At 36.0% G+C, this 6,264-nt stretch overlaps 1 non-coding gene across 1 annotated transcript; it reads right to left on the bottom strand.

Moving 5' to 3' along the window:
- Window positions 1-5,741: 5,741 nt before the first annotated feature.
- On the bottom strand, window positions 5,742-5,848 carry LOC120577230 (small nucleolar RNA R71). Its single transcript, XR_005643305.1, has one exon. It is a non-coding gene; the product is annotated as a small nucleolar RNA R71 (small nucleolar RNA).
- Between the last annotated feature and the right edge of the window lie 416 nt (window positions 5,849-6,264).

Genomic DNA, 6,264 nt, shown 5'->3' with positions numbered 1-6,264 from the left:
GGACAAAACCGTTGAAGCTTTCAGGCAACGATTGCAGCACAAGATCAACGACTAGCTCTTGTTCAAGGACAAATCCCAAACGAGCTAGATTTTCAGAGTACCCAATCATTTTGAGCACATGAGGTCCTACGGGACCTCCCTCTGACAGCTTGGTGGAAAACAGGGCTTTAGAGACATCAAACCTCTCATGCCTGGCTTGCTCTTCATAAAGATTCTTCAGATGTTCGATCATATCGAACGCTGTCATCCCTTCATGCTGTTTTTGCAGCTCGGGAGTCATTGAAGCCAACATGATGCATGAAACTTCTACAGAATCATTGAGATGCTTGGCATGAGCATTTCTTAGAGCCGCAGAAGCTCCAGTAGGAGGTGTCTCAGGAATGGGTCCATCCAGCACATACAGCTTTTTTTCGTGAGTGAGGACAATCCTCATGTTACGGGACCAGTCTAAAAAATTTGTTTCAGTCAATTTTTCCTTTTCGATGAGGGATCGCAAAATGTTTGTGGAAGCGTTATTGGCCATCTACAATTTAAAATGTGCAAAATAAGTATCATGAAAATATATTTAATTTGGTCTTTAATTAAATACGCTCCCACTATTTTACTCAAATCAAATGACCTTCAAACATTTGACTCGGAAAATCCCGTTGGAAGATTTTCTAGTGGATTGAAATCCTTATTTCACCTTGTTTTAAGTCAACGGGGGCTGTACTTAAAACTTAGCTATTTAGGTAGGAACATTTCCAATTGTATCTTATACAACTTTCAAATCAATTGGCGGAATAACTCTTTATTCAATTCTATCATATAGAAGTCGTCCAATTATTGCTTCTAAATTTATTCTAATCTTATTAAAATTAATTTAGTTAAGTTTGACCCAAAAGAATAACACTTGGATAAATTGGATTACCGCACCGCAACTTACTAGTATAGAATATGCGCTTTACGGAGGCAAAACCCACATATTCGATATTAGTCTTGAAGGGTGTTAAACTTTTGGAAAGCTTTAAACTTAATATTTAAATTGAAGGATTTTTATTAAATTTGATCTCACCTCACCACGGCTTATATATCATATATATTCGCACTCCAATCAAAACATGCATAACATTTATACAAAATAAAATGACATGATTATGGCCATCCTAACGCTATGACTCTCTCAAGCCAATGAGAGAATATAAACTAATCCTAGAAACGACCTTGCTTCTCCAAGCTTGACTTCCAGGACTATCCTTACGTCTTGAGCCCTATTACCTCCTTTGTATTCTATTTACATTACATATGAAGAAAACTCGTTTTACATACGAGGGAGTGGATGAGAAGAGAATGTACAATAGAGATATAATAGAAACACGACACGCAGGCCGTATTTTAATATCCAAAAGAAATAAAATAAAAGGACTATGGCCATAATCATTCACATGATAATAATAATAACAAACACACTTTTATTATTATTAATTATTCCTTATAATTAAATAAATTAAATTAATTATTCCATATGATCACCCTTGCGGGGCTTCCGGGGCAGCGCCCCGGAAGCTAATTCAGCATGAACGATTCACTTTGAATTAACACCGTATTTCGCATCAACATTTGACACGTTTCTGATTACCCTAATCGTTTCGGCAAACCCTAATTCTGTTACAACAATCTGATCTTTATTAAACAAGTACTCTGATTGTTTATTCACGTATCATGACCGAGTCTAGGATGCTTCACCAGAGTACACAGAATCGGTTACGAAGCTCCATACATCAGATCAATTAACATGAAAAATATCATCTGACTTATTTAAACTATGATCAAATCCAGTATATCATATATACCGTTGTTATACAGAATTTACCAATCATGCTTCTGTCAATATGTATGATCGAAAGGTTTGATGTTTCACCAGAAACAGTTTTTGAAACATCAAAACGGTTCGAAAAGCCATGCACATACACGTGATTGATATTATTATTAACTGCGTTTTATGATCGATCAATCATGTTTCTGTCGATATGTGTAATCGAAACGTCGATGTTTCACCAGAAACGGTTTCTGAAACATTGAATCAAATCGAAAACACATGCATAGAAAGCATAATATGATGCGATGTCAATTTTAATTTTTCTTTATTATTTATGTTCGTTCAATATGTTTAATCAAATTAGAACATAAAGCAGTAACAAAGCAATCTGATTCAAGGTTTCGTAATTGGCTCTGATACCACTGAAGGTAAATCGACATTAACAGAACAAGCAGCGGAATAAAATTTCGATTTACTTTCCTTGGATCATTACGAATTGGAACTTGAACCAGTGATTCGATTGTTACCGTAGAATGATTAGTCTGAAAACGATCGGTGGAATCTGCGAACTGGAGTCTCGATCACAGCCAAGCAAACAGCAGAGCCTCTATTGAGTCCACACGAACAGTGCTCCTCCAAAACCTCGGTGCTAGCCAAGAAGACGGAAGTCAGAGAACTAGGGTTTCTGCAAGGAAAAAACGTAACCGCAAACTATTGCACTAGGTTTCTATTTATAGAACTCCTTATGTGCTTTGCAAGTCAAACTCGTTTTTGACTTCACTAAGCCCAATACGAGTTTAGCAAATTTTGCTAAATGATTAGCATTATTTACTAAGCGCACCCTTTATATAAGTCGTACTTATACATATCTCTTTTGACTGTTCTTTGTGTGTGACCCTTTAGGTTCTAGTCACGTTGGCAATGATATTAAATCTAATATCTAATACCATAAACAATGAGCGGTATCTAGCAACACATCATTGCTACCCAAGTGACAAGAATGTCAAGTGATCTGACGAAACCTTTCATGATAACACATATGTGTATAATTACTCCTTTGTCTCAATATCTTCATTGATCCCAAGGCATAGATAGTGTCACCCTTGTATAGATCAATGTTTATTTATCTTGATTCCAAAATATACTATTTAACGAATAAGTCCAATATCTTATATTGACTTAGTTCGGCATGGCCATGCATATTTATAGTCATATTTCATCAAGAGGCCTAAAGATATATCTCCTGTTTATGAGGAGGGACAAATCCCATCTAGAACACTCATGCCCCTCTGCATGATTCATCAAGTACCCATCAACCAACGTTATTGTTATCCTTTTACAGACAACGTTAGAATGGCAACAAAGCACTTGAGTCCACATCTAGAGATCATAGTGGTTTTAGGTCTAAGAGCAATATACATTATTATCATTGTGAGAATATCTTATGACAATTTCATAACTTACTATGTAGTATTCTCACAGTGGGTCAATCCAATATAAATATTACTTCTAATATTTATATCTATGTATAGACTTGATATCTCATATCTATGACCCATGAGATGCGGTCATCAGTCTACATACATAATATGTCTCCCCCATGCCAGAAGCTTGGCACGGCCCGTGCTAACCTTGGCACGGCCGTGCCACCCTCCAGTGTCACTTTTGCTGCTTTTGCTTAGATTTTAAGCTACTCTATTTTTAGCCCGAATGTAATAGCTTAGAATTTAAGTCGAACAAATGCTATAAATAGAGTAGCCATCCATCACAAATATTCATCTTTACTTGGAATTCAATAAGTGACAATTGCTTTTCTAATTAAAGTTCTTTTCTTTTCCTTTATTTCCTTGTCATTTACTTTTATGCTTTCTCTCTTCTCCCCCATGTCTACTGATGAGATAAAACCGCAAGTGCACGGTTCTGTCGAAGTAGTAAAATAAGAGTATCGTTCCGACAGGGAGTTATGAATCCAATTAACCTTTAATGATGATTAGACGAAAGAGTTTTAGTTAAAAAGTTGGATTTTTTAATTACAAGAAAATAATAAAAGAAAAGATAAAAGTCTTGGAATTATTGGTTCATCCTAATGACAAGTCCTTCACAAACCAAACTATTAAACTTATAACCATTATGTTAGACCTAATTTCTCAAGACAGTTTCTCTTTTGTTCCTCTAGCAACCAAGCCTATTTCGCTGACTTGATTACTATTAGATTTTGGTTCCTCTAACATCCAAGCCTATTTCGCTGACTTGATCATTATTAGTTCCCTTGAAGATCGAAACTATATGTCTCAAAGATTGTAAAGACTATTTCGCTGCCTTTACAATCTTTGTCTAAATTCACTTGTTCGAATATCAAAGCTCCACTTTCGTTTTATGAATTGATATTTGAGATGATGGATAAACAATTATCAAACCCTCCACTTTCGTTTCCACAGTTTGATAATGGTTGATCCATGTTAAAGCGGTGAATTTAGATAAGGAATTAGGGTTACATAAGATTAAGGTTTAAAGCTTGGTTTGATTAGGATTATGTCATTAGACTTATCCAACAATCCCAAGACAAGAGAAGTCTACTCACTAATGTTCATCGTAGACAAGGAGAAGAAGAGAGAAAGCATAAAAGTAAATAACAATAAAGTAAATGAACTTTTATTAGAAAGATAATTGTCAAATATTGCATTCCAAGAAAAGATAATTATTTGTGATGGATGGCTACTCTATTTATAGCATACATTTGACTTAAAATCTAAGCAATTACATTTGGGCTAAAAATAGAGTAGCTTAAAATCTAAGCAAAAAGCAGCAAAAGACACTCTGGAGGGTGGCACGGCCGTGCCAAGCTTCTGACTTTAGGGGAGACATATTTTGTCTTCCAATCTTTGTATTTTCGTACCGAATCAGCTCCAAGTCCCTTTCTTTTGCTCCAAGACTCAATCCATCCAATATTCATTCCTGAAATATAATAAAATGCAATTTGTAGTAAACTATCTTAAAAAGGAAATAATATTAATCTAAAATAAACTAAAATCTAATTAAAACTAAACTAAATAATATCTAGAAATAGGTAATAAATGACTCATCATCTACGATGAACATGAGTAAGTAGACTTCTCCTTGTCTTGGGATTGTTGGATAAGTCTAAATGACATAATCCTAATCAAACCAAGCTCTAAGCCTTAATCTTATGTAACCCTAATTTCTTATATGAATTCGCCGCTTTAACATGGATCAACCATTATCAAACTGTGGAAACGAAAGTGGAGGGTTTGATAATTGTTTATCCATTATTCCAAATATCAATTCATAAAACGAAAGTGGAGCTTTGATATTCGAACAAGTGAATTCAGACAAGGATTGCAAAGTCAGCGAAATAGGCTTTGCAATCTTTGAGACATATAGTTTCGATCTTCAAGGGAACTAATAACAATCAAGTCAGCGAAATAGGCTTGGTTGTTAGAGGAACCAAAATCTAATAGTAATCAAGTCAGCAAAATAGGTTTGGTTGCTAGAGGAACATAAGAGAAACTGTCTTGAGAAATTAGGTCTAACGTAACATTATAAGCTTATAGTTTTGGTTTGAGGAGGACTTGTCATTTAGAGGAAACCAACGATCCCAAGGCCCTTTTTTTATTACTATCTTTCAAACGCTTGAAAACCACCAACTTACAATTCTCTTCTCTCTTCTAATCATTCCTAAAGGTTAATTAAATTGAACTACTGAGGATCCAAATCAGTTTTTAAATCTCCATATTTCTTCCTTCCTTAGACTCAGTGGCACCATAAAAGACAACCAAGAAGCCGAAAGACTTCATCTCTTTCCCTTTTCCTTAAGGGATAGAGCTAGCGCTTGGTTCCATTCCCTAGAAGTCGGTTCCATTACTTCATGGGACGATATGAGGCGAGCATTCCTTGCCCGATTTTTCCCCCATCTAAAACCGCTAAGTTTAGAGATCAAATCACGCGTTTCAATCAAAAAGATGGGGAGTCTCTCTATGAGGCGTGGGAGCGTTTCAAGAAAATGCTTAGACTTTGTCCCCACCACGGCCTAGAGAAGTGGCTTATAGTCCACACGTTTTATAATGGCTTGTCATATACCACTAAGATGTATGTTGATGCAGCTGCAGGTGGAGCTCTAATGAACAAAAACTATACAGAGGCTTATGCTTTGATTGAGGACATGGCTCAGAATCACTACCAATGGACCAACGAGAGAGCCGTCACCACTCTTACTCCCTCTAAGAAAGAGGCAGGTATATACGAAGTCTCTGAATATAATCACCTTGCTGCTAAGATTGAAGCATTAACCCAAAAATTTGAAAAACTTAACGTTAATGCTGTCACACCTTCTTCTGCATCCCCTCCTTGCGAAGTCTGTGGTATATCCGGTCATATAGGTGTTGATTGTCAGTTAGGTAGTGCTGCCAATATTGAGCAACTGAATTACGCTCAATACAACCAAGGAA

Source organism: Medicago truncatula, chromosome 7 (genome assembly GCF_003473485.1).
Source record: "Medicago truncatula cultivar Jemalong A17 chromosome 7, MtrunA17r5.0-ANR, whole genome shotgun sequence".
Taxonomy (NCBI): domain Eukaryota; kingdom Viridiplantae; phylum Streptophyta; class Magnoliopsida; order Fabales; family Fabaceae; genus Medicago; species Medicago truncatula.
The sequence above is the reverse complement of the archived record's forward strand: the minus strand, read 5'-3'. Positions and strand labels throughout refer to the sequence as shown.